The sequence below is a fragment of the Vombatus ursinus genome, unplaced genomic scaffold (assembly GCF_900497805.2).
Source record: "Vombatus ursinus unplaced genomic scaffold, bare-nosed wombat genome assembly UNPS02015398.1, whole genome shotgun sequence".
NCBI lineage: Eukaryota > Metazoa > Chordata > Mammalia > Diprotodontia > Vombatidae > Vombatus > Vombatus ursinus.
In genome coordinates, this window is record NW_020955176.1 from 247457 (window position 1) to 260838 (window position 13382).

Consider the following 13382-nt stretch of genomic DNA (forward strand, 5'->3'; position numbering starts at 1 on the left):
TTCCTGATATTCCTTCAAATATCTTAACTTCTCCGGTCCTCAATATACTCAGTTTCTATGACTTCTAGTCCACTTCATCTACACATGAAAATGGTTCTAGCCTTGATTTTGCCATCACCCACAAATGTTCCACTTCTGTGTTTTAAAAAAAACCTCTGAAATTAATTTATCTGACTATAATCTTTTATCATTCCATCTTTCTCTATGCTTTATAACCACTAACCTTATTTTTGGTCCTTACTGTGACCTCTTTTTCCTCCACCCTTCAAGCCTTTCCTCGGCCATCATTCTACCTGCACTCACTTCCTTTCCCTATTTCAACCTCATGGTGAACTGACTCAACTCTACACTATCCTTTATTCTCCATCCCTTGGCCCCTTTGCCTCAATCATACCTTACTAAAACTCCACCCCTAGATTATTCCCACAACCACTGTTTTTATTTCTATTCCCTTGTTACTGAATGAAGCTAGAAGATATCATGAAACTTTGGACTGGGTCCACTACAAATTTTATGTTATCTGATCTCATCTGGGCTCTCACTATAGCAAGATATTCATTCTTATAAGGGAAGGGCCAATTGAGTAAATCAGTCAAATCACCACCACCCTACCCAAAATGAGTGATTAAAATTCTATATTCTGATGCCTTAGATGGGTCTAAATGCATCTGGATTAAATCAAAGCAATCAGAGGCATTCCAATTAGATGACTCTAATGAGCCATTGGATGAACTAGAGTGAAGGAGCAGAGGTAGGTTTTTGGGGAATGTTTGGTACCAAATATTCTTACCATTCCACCTTAGTAAATACCCCTTTCTAAAAGCTAATTGACCAGTTAAACAACTGATAATCTAGAAGGGTAGCACACCTGTTTGGAAGGATGCGCTGTATGAAAGCAGAAAAAAAAATCCCCAACCCCTTGGATCTATTCCCTAGAACACTGAAGGGCTGGGCTCTGGGGACGTGACTCATCAGTTCAAGTGGGAGTTGGGGTCATCACCTCAGAGCATGTACTCACCTCCTCCCTAATCAAGTCACTATTTCTCATTCTTCACAGTGGAAGTTCCATGCTTTCTCATCTTTGCTCATGCCTTATCCATGCCCACCCTCTCAGCTGAGGACCTTGGCCTCATATTTCACAGAAAAAACTGAGACCATTTTCTGAGAACTCTCCCTTCTTCTGCCCTCATCACACATACCTCAGACATCCTCCCCATTATCTTCTTCACTCATCTTACATGAAAAGATGGATCTTCTTCTTGCCCTGGGTCCCAACCCCTACCATCTTCTCCAGATGATTGTCCCTACTATCATTCCCACTTTCTCTCTTATCTTCAGTCTATCCCATTACTTTTGGCTCCTTCCCTGTTGTCTACAAAATACCCACGTTCCCCCCCGCATGTTTAAAATGCACTTGAGCCTACCATCCCTGATAGCTATTGTCCTATATTTCTTCTCCCCTTTGTGCCTCCGCTTTGTGCTAAACTTAAAAAAAAAACCCAACTATCTGTACTCCATGCCTTCACTCCCTCTCCTGTCACTATTCTAAACCCTCTATAATCTACTTTCTAACCTCATCATTCAACTGAAACTGCTTTGTACAAAGTTGCCAGTGATCTCTTAATTTCCAAATGTAATGACCTTTTTTCAGTCCTCATCCTTCTTGACCTCCCTGTAGCTTTTCACAGTACTGATCACCCTCTCTTCCTGGCTACTCTCTGCTCTCTGGGTTTTTGTGACACCTCCTGTCTGTGTCACCACATTATCTCGGTCTCCTTTGATGATTCCCATGTCATACTCAGTAACTTTGGGTGTTCCCCAAGGCTCTGTCCTGAGCCCTCTTCTCTTTTCATTCTAGACTATCTCACTTGGTGATCTCACCAGCTCTCATGGATTCAATTATTATCTCTTTGCAAATGATTCCCAAATCCATCTCTCTCTCTATCCCCACCCCTCTTCCACACACACATATACACATTTACTCACATGTATTAACAGAGCCTTAGTCTTTACCCAGAGTAGATGTCCAATAAAGATCTCAAAATCAACAAGTCCAAAACAGAACTCATCTTTCCCTCTTCCCAACTTCCCTATATCTTCACTCCATGTCTTTTCACTTACTGTATCCTCATGCCTGGAATGCTGTCCCTCCTCATTTCTGCCTCCTGGCTTCCTGCAAGACTCAATCCCAACTTCTTCGACAAGAGGTCTTCCTCAGTACCCTTTACTAGTTGATTCCCTCCAAGATTACCTCCCATATACACTATATGTGTGTGTGTATGTGTGTGTGTGTGTGTGTATCTTATATGTACAATCTTGTGTATATTGCCTTTGCATTAGAATATGTATAAATCATTTTCCTGGGTCTGCTCACTTCACTCTGCATCAGTTTAATCTACCCAGTATTCTCTGAAATAGTCTCTTTCATGTCTCTTTTTATGGTGAAATACAAATATTCCATTGTATTCATATGACACTATTTGTTCAGATATCCCTCCAATTGATTAAAAGACAGCCTGAGGCATCTCTTAGATTCTAGTTCTTTGTTTTTCCTTTTTCCTCCTTTTAGTCACTTCTTCAGGATCAGGAAGTTGTTTGGTTTTTTTTTTTTAATTTGTGATCATTCCCTCCCCAGCATTACTCTCCCTCTAAAACCACTCCACTCACCCACACATTTTTTTCCATGTTGAGTTTGGTATTTTTCTACACCAAGCTCTGTGTGTGTGTGTGTGTGTGTGTGTGTGTGTGTTTTGACCATTTTAGACAAGAGTGAGCTTCATCTGATTACTACTCCCTCACCCCTTTCTTCATTTTATATACTTTTCTCCTCATATGACCTAATTATGAAAAATAATGCATTTTTAACCTTCCCTTCTCTTTATTTCTTAAAATCCTTAGAACCAGTCTACCCCACCACCTGTCCATCTTTTCGCCTGCAGGATTACACTCAGCTTTTAAAGGTAAGTTCTTCTTGATTGTAAGCCTAGCTTTTCTGCCTTTTTAAATATTCTATTCTAAGATCTCCTCTTGTTTATTGTAGAAGTTACCAGGTCTTATGTGATCGCAATTTTAGAACTTAGTACTTGCACTGCTTCTTTCTTGTAATACTTTTTCTTTAATGTAAAAGTTGTGGGTTTTGGCTGTGAAAATCCTGGAACATTTTGTTTTGAGATTTCTTTCAGCTGGTGTTCAGTGTATTCTTTCTATCATCTTTGTCCTCTGGAACAAATAGATTTGGGAAGTTTCCATTTATGATTTCTTGAATTATTTTATGCAGGATTTTTTAATCATGGTTTTCAGGGAACTCAGTGATTCTTAAATTATTTCTCTTTGACCTGATTTCCAGGTCAGGTTTTCTTTTGTTTTGTTTTTCTGTTTTTTTTGTTTTTTTTTAAATATCAAATAGCTTACATTTTCTTCTATTTTTTTAGCCTTGATTTTGTTCTAATATACCTTGATGTGTTATGGAGTCATCTATTTCTATTTGATCTATTCCAGTTTTTAGGGAGTCCATTTCTTGGGTAAGGTTTACAATTGTTTCTTCTAAGCTACTTAAGCACCATCCAATTCTTTTCTCCAGAGCTTTTACTTCATCATTTATCCCATCCTTCATTCTAGATATTCATGGAATCTTTATGGAAAATTATTTTTTTCCTTTATGTCTCCATTTACAGCTGTTATAGAATTACTTGCTCTCTAGTATAGAATTACTAGACATATAGAGGATGTCTAGATTAGCAGCGATTTTTGATAAGTTGGTGTTTTCTCTGATTTGCTCTCTCTTCAGCATTAGTTTCTGAATTAGGGTCTTGTGCCCTGCCCCTTGATTCACTTTGGTGTTGGTTGATTGTCACAACTTGGTTTCTTCTTGAATCCCCTGAATTCTTGTGTTCACTTCTATGTCCTGGAGTTAGCCCCTAACTTGTATCTTTGATATTTGGAGCTCTGGTACCTCAGAACAAAGTATTCAGGAGGAAACACAGTTAGGAGGGCAAGAATTATCTTTTATTTTTATTTTTTTTGCTTTTTGCTAGGCAATTGGGATTAAGTGACTTGCCCAGGGTCACACAGTTAGTAAGTGTTGTATGTTGTGTGTCTGAGGCCAGATTTGAACTCAGGTCCTCCTGACTCCAAGACTGGAGCTCTATCCATTGTACTACCTAGATGCCCCTATCTTTTATCTTTCTTTGTATCTTTAGTGCTTAGCACAGTGCCCTTGCACGGAGTAAGTCCATCATAAGTGTTCTATATCACTGTCTTATTTCTGTATTTTATCTATCACCTCTTATTTAGCTATCTAGCTATCTTATCTATCTAATCTACCACCTATCATCAATGTATCTTATCTATATATCATTTATCTAGCTTATCCATCATCTATCATTTGTCTGTCTCATCTGTCATCTATCTCTTTCTCTTTTCCATACCATTTTACTTTTTTTTTTCTTAAGGAGGAGGAGGTGGCTTTATCCTAGTTGATTAATCTCTAATTGGCATGGCTAGCAGGTCTGACTGCGTAGGCAGCTTGTTTTGCATTTCTTCACAGGCTTAGGTTTTCTCTCCACAAACTTGCCTGCCAAATTTCAGAAGGAAGAAAGTAACATCAATCTCAGCATCATTTGTATTTATTAATGATAACAGCTTACATTTTTATAATACTTTCACTTATATTATCTCATTTGATCCTCAAAAAAAAAAGATAGGAAATAGAGTAGTAAAGTTCTATCATCCTAGAAAAGTGAATAGATGAAAGAGAGTTGGATGGAGTCAATCAATAAACACTGATTAAGGTGCAGCTAGGTGGCTCAGCAGCCCTGGATAGAGCACCGGACCTGGAGTCAGGAGGACCTGAGTTCAAATCCAGCCTCAGACACTTGACACTAGCTATGTGACTCTGGGTAAGTCACTTAACCCCAATTGCCTCACTAAATAAACAAATAAACACCGATTAAGCTCTTTGTATGTGGCAGGCACTGTGCTAAGTGCTGAGGATATGATGAAAGGAAAATGACAGCTCCTGCTCTCAATCAATTCACAGTCTAATGGGGGAGACAAATTAAAATAACCATGTAGAAACTATAGACAGGAGGTTCAGAAAAGACTTCCTATGGAAGGTGGGGTTTTAGCTGGGACTTGAAAAAATCCATGGAAGCCAGGAATTAAAGATGAGGAAGGAGAGAATTCCTAGCATGGGGAACAACCAGTGAAAATGCCCATTGTCAAGAGATGAAGTGTCTTGTTCAAAGAACAGCAAGGAGGACAGTGTCACTAGATCAGAGAACTTGGAGAAGGAAAAAAAGGAGAGCTATAAGGCATAAGAAGACAGAAGAGATTAGGGGACATGTTATGAAGGGCTTTGAACACCTAACAGCAGATTTTACATTTGATCTTGGAGGTGAGAGGGAGCCACTGGAATTAACTAAATAGGGGGAGATTGAGTGGGATTTTATTGAGTAGGAGTGACATGGTCAGACTTGAATTTTAGGAAAATCACTTAGACAGTTAAGTGGAGGGAGGGTGGACTGGAGTGGGGATAGACACATGAGCCGGGGACATCAGACCAACCAACGTGTTATTATAATAGTCCAGGTGACAAGGGCCTGCACCAGGGTGCTGACGGTATCAGAGAAGAAGAGGAGGCATATAGGAAAGATGTTATGAAGATAAAATCCACAGGGTCTGGCAACAAATTGCCAGAGAGGGTGAGAGAGAGTAAGAATTCTATAAACTGTGTGACTCTGGGCAAGAAGTCACTTAACCCCAATTGCCTCACCAAAAAAAAAAAAAAAGAATTCTATGAACCAGGAATATTTGAGTTCAAATTCTGCCTCTAATGCCTGCTAGCTGTGACATTTAAGCTCTCTGAGCCTCAGTTTCCTCTTCTGCAAAATAGTGATAATAATACCTGGAGCACTTTCTTCACAGAGCTATGGTGAAGCTCTACCTAATAACATAAGGTGCTCTGCAAAATTTAAAGCACTATGGAAATGTCTATCATTATTATTATTATTATTATTATTATTATTATTATTTTATAGCTAAGGAAACAAATTCAGAGAGATCAAATGACTTATCATCCAATTAGTAAGTGGCACAAAATTGTAAATAAGTTAAGCTGGGACTGAAACCCTGGTCTTTTGACTCTCAAATTCATTGTTCTTTCTGCCATATATTAACTTCCTCTAATTAATTTTTTTTGGTATTCCATACTCAGGTGTTTGGGTTCTGTGTACAATGAAACTGAAAAATATGATAGTTGCCCTCAAAACACTTGTAGTCTAAAAGATAATATTGGCAAGGGATGGTGATGGGTTTTATGAGGGCAGAGATCACTTTGTTTTTTGTCCTTTTATCACCAGAGCTTTCCACAAAGGAAGTGCTTAATAAATACTCGAATTGAATTTCACAAAAATAAGAGAGTTGCGTAGAGGTAGCACATGAACACATACATGCCTTCTTACAGGCCTAGAAAAAGAGGGGGAAAACTTGGAGAAATATCAGGGGAATGTAGGCTTCATGAAAGATGACTGGACCCACCCTGTTGGCCCAACTCCCACCACTGCTACCAAGGAATTTCCTTGTAGTTTTACCATTCATATGTAAGGCACTGAACAAAGTCAACAAAGCAGCTGAATGTGTTACCCTTACAATTTTGGCAACCCTGTTGAATTTTTCCCACTCCTTTTTGAGGATCCTAACTTTTAGGTGATGTCTTTTAGTTACATTAAGAACAACAGATACCAATGTCATAGGCTACAGATGAGGAACCTGAAGCCTTGGCCAAGGTCAGACAGGTAGGAAGGAGTAGAGTTGGGATTCTAATCGCTGCACCACACTCCTGAACATAAGGCATTTGCTTCTTTCTTCATTCATTCATTCAAACAACAAATATTTTTTAAGTTGAAAATTTTTTGAGTTCAATACATATCAATTGAGCAATCCCTGTGTGAGTAACATGTATTTAGGACACAAAAATGGGGCTCTTAAAAGTAAATGGGATGTCTTTGTGATTTCTTTGGGGTTTTTTGGAGATAACTGAAAATGATATTAATCTTAACATGTGTTCTGTGTTGGGCCTCACTCTATTAGGAGAAGAAGGAAGAGGCAGTGGCATTTGGCGGGGAAGCAGTCAGTAGTTTTCTGGGAATGTTTGGCTGGAAAACTATCATCTAGTTAGGCAGTGATGGCTAGTTCTGAAATCTGTCTTCACCACCAACCAGTTTGACCGTAAGTGACAAATTTTGGGCTATATCAGTTTCCAAAAACCAAATTTTTGCAAAAGCAATGGAACATGGCTGAGGGAGCCAAGTATCACTCTTCCGTGAACCCCTATTCTTAGTCAGGTTTGATGGGAAGTAGGAAGAGGGCACTGGGGCTGTGAGAAAGGTGATGGCCCATAATTCAGCCAGCAACAATTTTCCCAGGTGAGTAGTGATGATGGTCACTTAATTTCTCTCCTTCCCCTTTTTGTTCCTCAGAGCAGAGTGGGCTGGCCAAAGAAGTTTGTGGGTTGATAAAGTTTTTATATTTATTTGCTAAGTAAAAGTTACCAGGCACACACATGGATAGGTGTGACCCTAAGCTCCTTCCCTAAATTCTATTCAGATACCTCTCTCTGGGGGAGGGGAGTGGGATTGGTAGAGTAGGAGGGGGAGAAGGAATCTGGCATTTGGATTCTTGCTGAGGCTATGCCCACAAAAAGCAAGGTCTGGCATATTCTGCCAAGCTGCTGAGGCTTGAGGATGGGCCAGACAATAAGTTTGTGTATCTGTAGTCCAAGGACCAGCCTCACTTAGGTTTTTAAAATGTGTTTTTACATGCATTTATAATCTGTCCCTCCCGTCACAAACATGTACAATCCAGCAAAACAAATTTCCACATTGATCATGCCAAAAAAGTATGTCTTTCTTTGTATATTAAGGTCATTCTTTTTCTTTCTTTGGTATGAGATAGGTAGCATGTTTCATCATTAGTTCTCTGATCAAGTGGTTTGTCTTTGCACTAATCAGAGTTCTCATCTTCCAAAGTTGTTTTTCTCTGTAATGTTGTCATGTAAATTAGTCTCCTAGTTCTGATCAGTTCTCTCTACATCAGTTCATAAAGGTTCTCCAGTTTCCTCTGAAACTGTAATATTTCATTACATTCACATATCATGATTTGCTTAGCCATTTCCTGAGAGGACAGTCCCTATTTTCTAATTATGGGCTTCTAAAAAAATTCACTAGATACTCATCACCCATTTGACTTTGGGGTGGTTTAGGCACAACTACTCTTTTAGAAAAGATTAATATCCTTTTTTTAACATTGCCTGAATTTCCTCTTGTAAGGAAATTTATATCCTGTGGGAGAGGTTATTATTAGCCCCATTTTGCAAAGGAGCAAACTGAGACTCAGAGAAATTATTTGTCTAAGAAAATCAAACAGCTAGGGAGTGTCTGAAGCAAGATTTGGACATAAGTCCCTCTGACTCCATGTCCAGCACTTTGTCCAGTTTGCCACCACACTGTCTAGATGATATTTGATCCTGTCATCTTCTTTTTGAAAGAAGCAGAAAGGTTGATAATTATATTAGATTGCAGTGAATTTTGTTTTTAATTTTAAAAAGTCTATTGCCTCTGACAAGAGATAAAATAAAAAATAATAAAAAACAAAGATAAATTTGGTAAGGATGTAGAAGGACTAGTGGACACCTTGAAAAATTCACAGCAGATGTTGATCATTGCTATGTTTCTTAGATGTGCTCAGAAGTCAGAAGCAGACACATTGGCATGTTCTTATTACAGGGGAAGGGTGTAGATCTGAACATGTATATATGTGTGTGTGATCCTATGTGTTGGAGAGGAGAGAATCATTAGATTTCTTCATCACAGTTTTGACTCTTCCTATGAGAGAGGCTGAGCCCTGGTAGGAGACTCTTACCCACACATCCAGCTTGGGCCCAAAATGGTAAATTGTTTCTGCTGATGATTGCTTGTTGTGGTTCAGGTAGGAGGGGAAACAAACTATCTTACCCATGTTCTTGGAGCTCCATGATGGGAGAAAGAGGTCTGGCACCAGAGGACAGATTTCAGAGAGAGGTCAAATTTTTACCTAAAACAATATAAATACAGAGGGGATGATGGAAAAATTCATGTCTGACCTCTGGTCTAGAAAGTCCCCTTTAAAGTTAGCTTCCAAAAAGCAGTCTTAAGTATGAAAAAGGAAGAATCCGGTTAAAAATAGCAGCAAGGTTAAAGTCCTTTAAGCAGGAAATATGTTACTTTTCTTCCTTTGTTCATTTTTATACAAACAGTCTTTGCCTCAGGTCATTGGGACCTAAGGAAAAGGCCCAAATAATGGCTCTGGAGTTGAGATATGACTATATATGTCTCAGGATCTGTTATGTAGAGAAGTAGGTTGCTCATTTCTCTACAGTACCTTCTTTCCCCAGATATATCAATAATCCAAATATCTGTGATGCTGTAGTTGGGAAGACTCCTTACACTGAAATAAATTCCAATCCTACAGTCTTTGAAAGATGCTATGGCTAAAACATTTATTAAATGTAGCCAGACTGGTATTGAGCCTCTCAGATATTAGCTTAGTCTAGTCCTCGGAAAACAGGCGTAGAACCCACCTGGCCAGACTTAAAGCTTTTCTAGTCCTACCATAATTTGTGCTTCATTGGCATAACTTTCCAGAATCTAGTGTCACCTCCAAGCCCAGATGAGCCCCACTCTCTGTCTCTGACTAGAAAGGGACTCCAGCTCCTGCCTTGGAACCCCTGCATTCTTGATTGGGAAGAGTTCTCCATATCTAGCTGAGGCCAGATACTGTACCCTGCTCTCCAGCCATCTTTGTGCCATGCCTCTATCCTCTCCCTTTCTCCCTATATCTCCAAGAACAGTCATCACATTAGCACTACCATTTCTGGAAATGATGTGTCATTAATTGCCTAATGGCTCCACTCACCATACTTAAGACTCCTTGGACCAAAACACCCTTCTCTGGCCACCATTTTCCTGTATGTGTGTGTATTTTATCCTGATAGGTTGTAAGCTCCTTGAGGGTAGGCACTGTTTCCCTTTTTTTTTATATCCCCCAAAGTACCCTTAGCACAGTAAATGGTTAATAAGCCTCTTTTAACTGTGAGAATGTCATGAATGTTTATGACAATATTTATGCAGGAGTTTAAGGTTTACAAAGACCTTTCCCAAGACAATCCTATGACATTATAATTATTATTATAATCATAACTCTAAATAATTATTATTATCATAACTCTAAAGATGAAGAAACTGAGGCACTAAAAGATTAAGTAATTTGCTTAGCTAGNTCTTTCCCAAGACAATCCTATGACATTATAATTATTATTATAATCATAACTCTAAAGATGAAGAAACTGAGGCACTAAAAGATTAAGTAATTTGCTTAGCTAGTAAGGGTCAAAACAAGGTCTCCTGATTCCAAATCCAGCATTCTTTCTAGCATACTGTGCGTCACCATATGCCTTTTCACCAAGAATGTTCCACCAAAAGAGAAGACAAAGTGATTGCAATTTATTATATCTTATTTACTGTCCGTCCCCAAGGAAAGCAAACTGAGTGTTAGAGAAAAGGGCAGATGCCGGCAGATGGATTAATGGACTTAGTGAAGCTTCTTGCAAGATCATTGTCCTTTCCCCTTCTTGGACGGAAAAAACGTAGGGTAGGGTCTAGCCCCACTATTTGCCAGTCAGTGCAGTGGGATACATTAATATGTTTCAAAGCCTAGGTTTTCTTCACCAATTTGTGACCAAGAAAGTAGAAGGAAGAAAGGTGTAACCTTGGTTGAGGGAGGAGAAAACAACAACTGGAATAGGTCTGCTTGTATACTTGCTGAAGAATGGGAAAGGTAGGTGGAAAGATACTGGGTCTTTTAGGAGCTTATGAATGGGATGGAAAATATCCTCGTAATGCATCTTGGCAAGTTTATGTAGAGTAATGGATTTAGAATCAGGAAGAATTGCATATATAACAATAACAATAACTACATATATATAGGTGTGTATGATTTTATATATATATATATATGTATATGTGTATATATATACCATAACACTAAAACTGTATATAAACTATATGTATTACTATATATGTTAAGTATATATAATGCACTCACAAACACCTCTATAATGATAACTATATATACTATAACTATACATAATAACTGTATATACACATATAAAGCTGTAAACATACATTTGCCTCTATAACATAACTCTCTTTCCATAGCTATGTGACTACAGGCAAATCCCTTAACTTTTCTGAATTTCAGTTCTCTCATCTGAAAAATGGGGATAATCATACCTGTAGTACCTACTTTCACATGGTTGTTGGAAGGCTTAAATGAGCCGATGTATATAAAGTGCTTTACACACTTTAATAATAATAATAATAGCATTTATATAGTGTTGCAAGGTTTACAAGGGGCTTTACAAATAGCATCTCAGTCGATCCTCACAACAATCCTGGGAAGTAGATAACTATTATTATCCCCATTTTAAAAAATAGTTAATTTATTTATAGTTTTCAACATTCACTTCCATAAACTTTTGAGTTTTAAATTTTCTCCCCCTCCCTTTCCTCCTCCCTCCCTAAGATAGCATGCAATATTAGCTCCACTTTAAAGTTGAGGAAACAAAGGCAGGCGGAGATTCAGTGACCTGCCCCGAGGTTACACTAAGCTAGCAAGTGTTTGGGGCTAGATTTCAACTCAGATTTTCCTGACTTGCAGGTCCAGCGCTCTATCCAGTTGGACCATCCACCTGCCATTAAGGCACCATACAAATACCAACAATTATCGTTATTATTACAATACTTTGTGGGCCACAAAAATCTTCCTTCACAACAACTCTGTGAGAATATAAGAGTCGAGAGGCTGCCGGTCCTAGCTGCTACTCACAAATGACACCCCTGTTTGGGGGTCTGGTGAGATACGGGTTAACCAAGGCTAATAAACGAGGGCTGGGAGGCTGCATCTAAGAGTTTATAGTGAGACAGAGCTCAGGCTCCTGACAGCCCAGCTGGCCTGGGCCTCCCCAGGTTACCTCGATAAATTCTCACACAAAAGGAGAAATTTACTTCCGGTCCACTCAGTTTGGATAGTGCAAACTTTATAGCATAGCTAAGTGTGAACCCAGCCTTTGAACTGTCTTGTTTATATTTTCCTGGAACAATGTAGGTCTGGGCTGGTGGTCATGAAATAAAATCAGTCTCCCGAACAGCCCTGTGACCTCCCCACCAGCAAAAGACCTATTTTTAGACTTTGCCCTTTGGCATTAGGCCTCATCTGCTAGCAGTCATAAAGGATTTCGGGATGTGTAACTAGCTAGTAGTTATAATATGTAGGGTCTCCAAACCCTACCCAGCCTCCAATTTCCTGCCCTCTTGTTTTTATCAGTCCTCCTCCCTACCTTCTCTTTTTCCTTCACTTATGATTTTTCTGCCCTTTTCATTTAATGTTAGCACTATGGAGATAACTTTGGCTTCATTGTCTAACGAGACCTCAGATAGAAGATCTTGGTGCCAATGAGGAAAGTGTGAAATGGTAGCTCCAACAGTCAAATATCCATTTAGTTCTTCTATATGTCTTTAGGTCTGGGTGAGGGAAAGAAGGAGCTCAATATCCACAGAAAAACTTGACAATCCAGTAAATGTATTGAATTACAGTGATATCACCAAAACATTTTCACTAATTCCTCCTAAGGACTCAACATCTCACACGATGCAAAAAGCACTGGGTTTCGAATCAGAAGGACTTGGATTCCAGTCCCAATTTTGAGAGCGCAAGAGTCAGAGTTAGGAAAACCTAAATTTGAATATTGCTCAGACACTAGCTATGTGACCCTGGGCTAGTCACTTACCCTCTGTCCACCTCAGTTCCCTCATCTCTAAAATGAGGGGGTTGAATTAGATGAGCTTCCTTCCTGGAACCACCCTGGGCTCTGATTGGCAAGCTTTATCTTACCCAGATCCAGGACTCCATCTCACTTCCCAGCCATCTGGCCCCCACGCTGCCATGAGTATACCCTTCCTTTCCAGTTTTCCTTTTATGTATTATCTACCCTTCCAACTCCCTTCCCCTCAACCCCATTAGAATGTAAGCTCTTGCTTGTATTTTTATCCCCAGAGTTTAGTACAGTGCCTGGAACATGGTAAGTGCTTAATAAATTATCTACCTACCTACTTATTTACCTATCTACATATCTATCTGCCTATATGTCTATCATTTATCTACCTATCATCTATCTCTATTTCTCTATCATTCATCTCTCTCTCTCTCTCTCTATATATATATAATATATATATATATATATATATACCCCATCAGTCTGTCTATGTGTCTATCTATGTGTCTGTCTG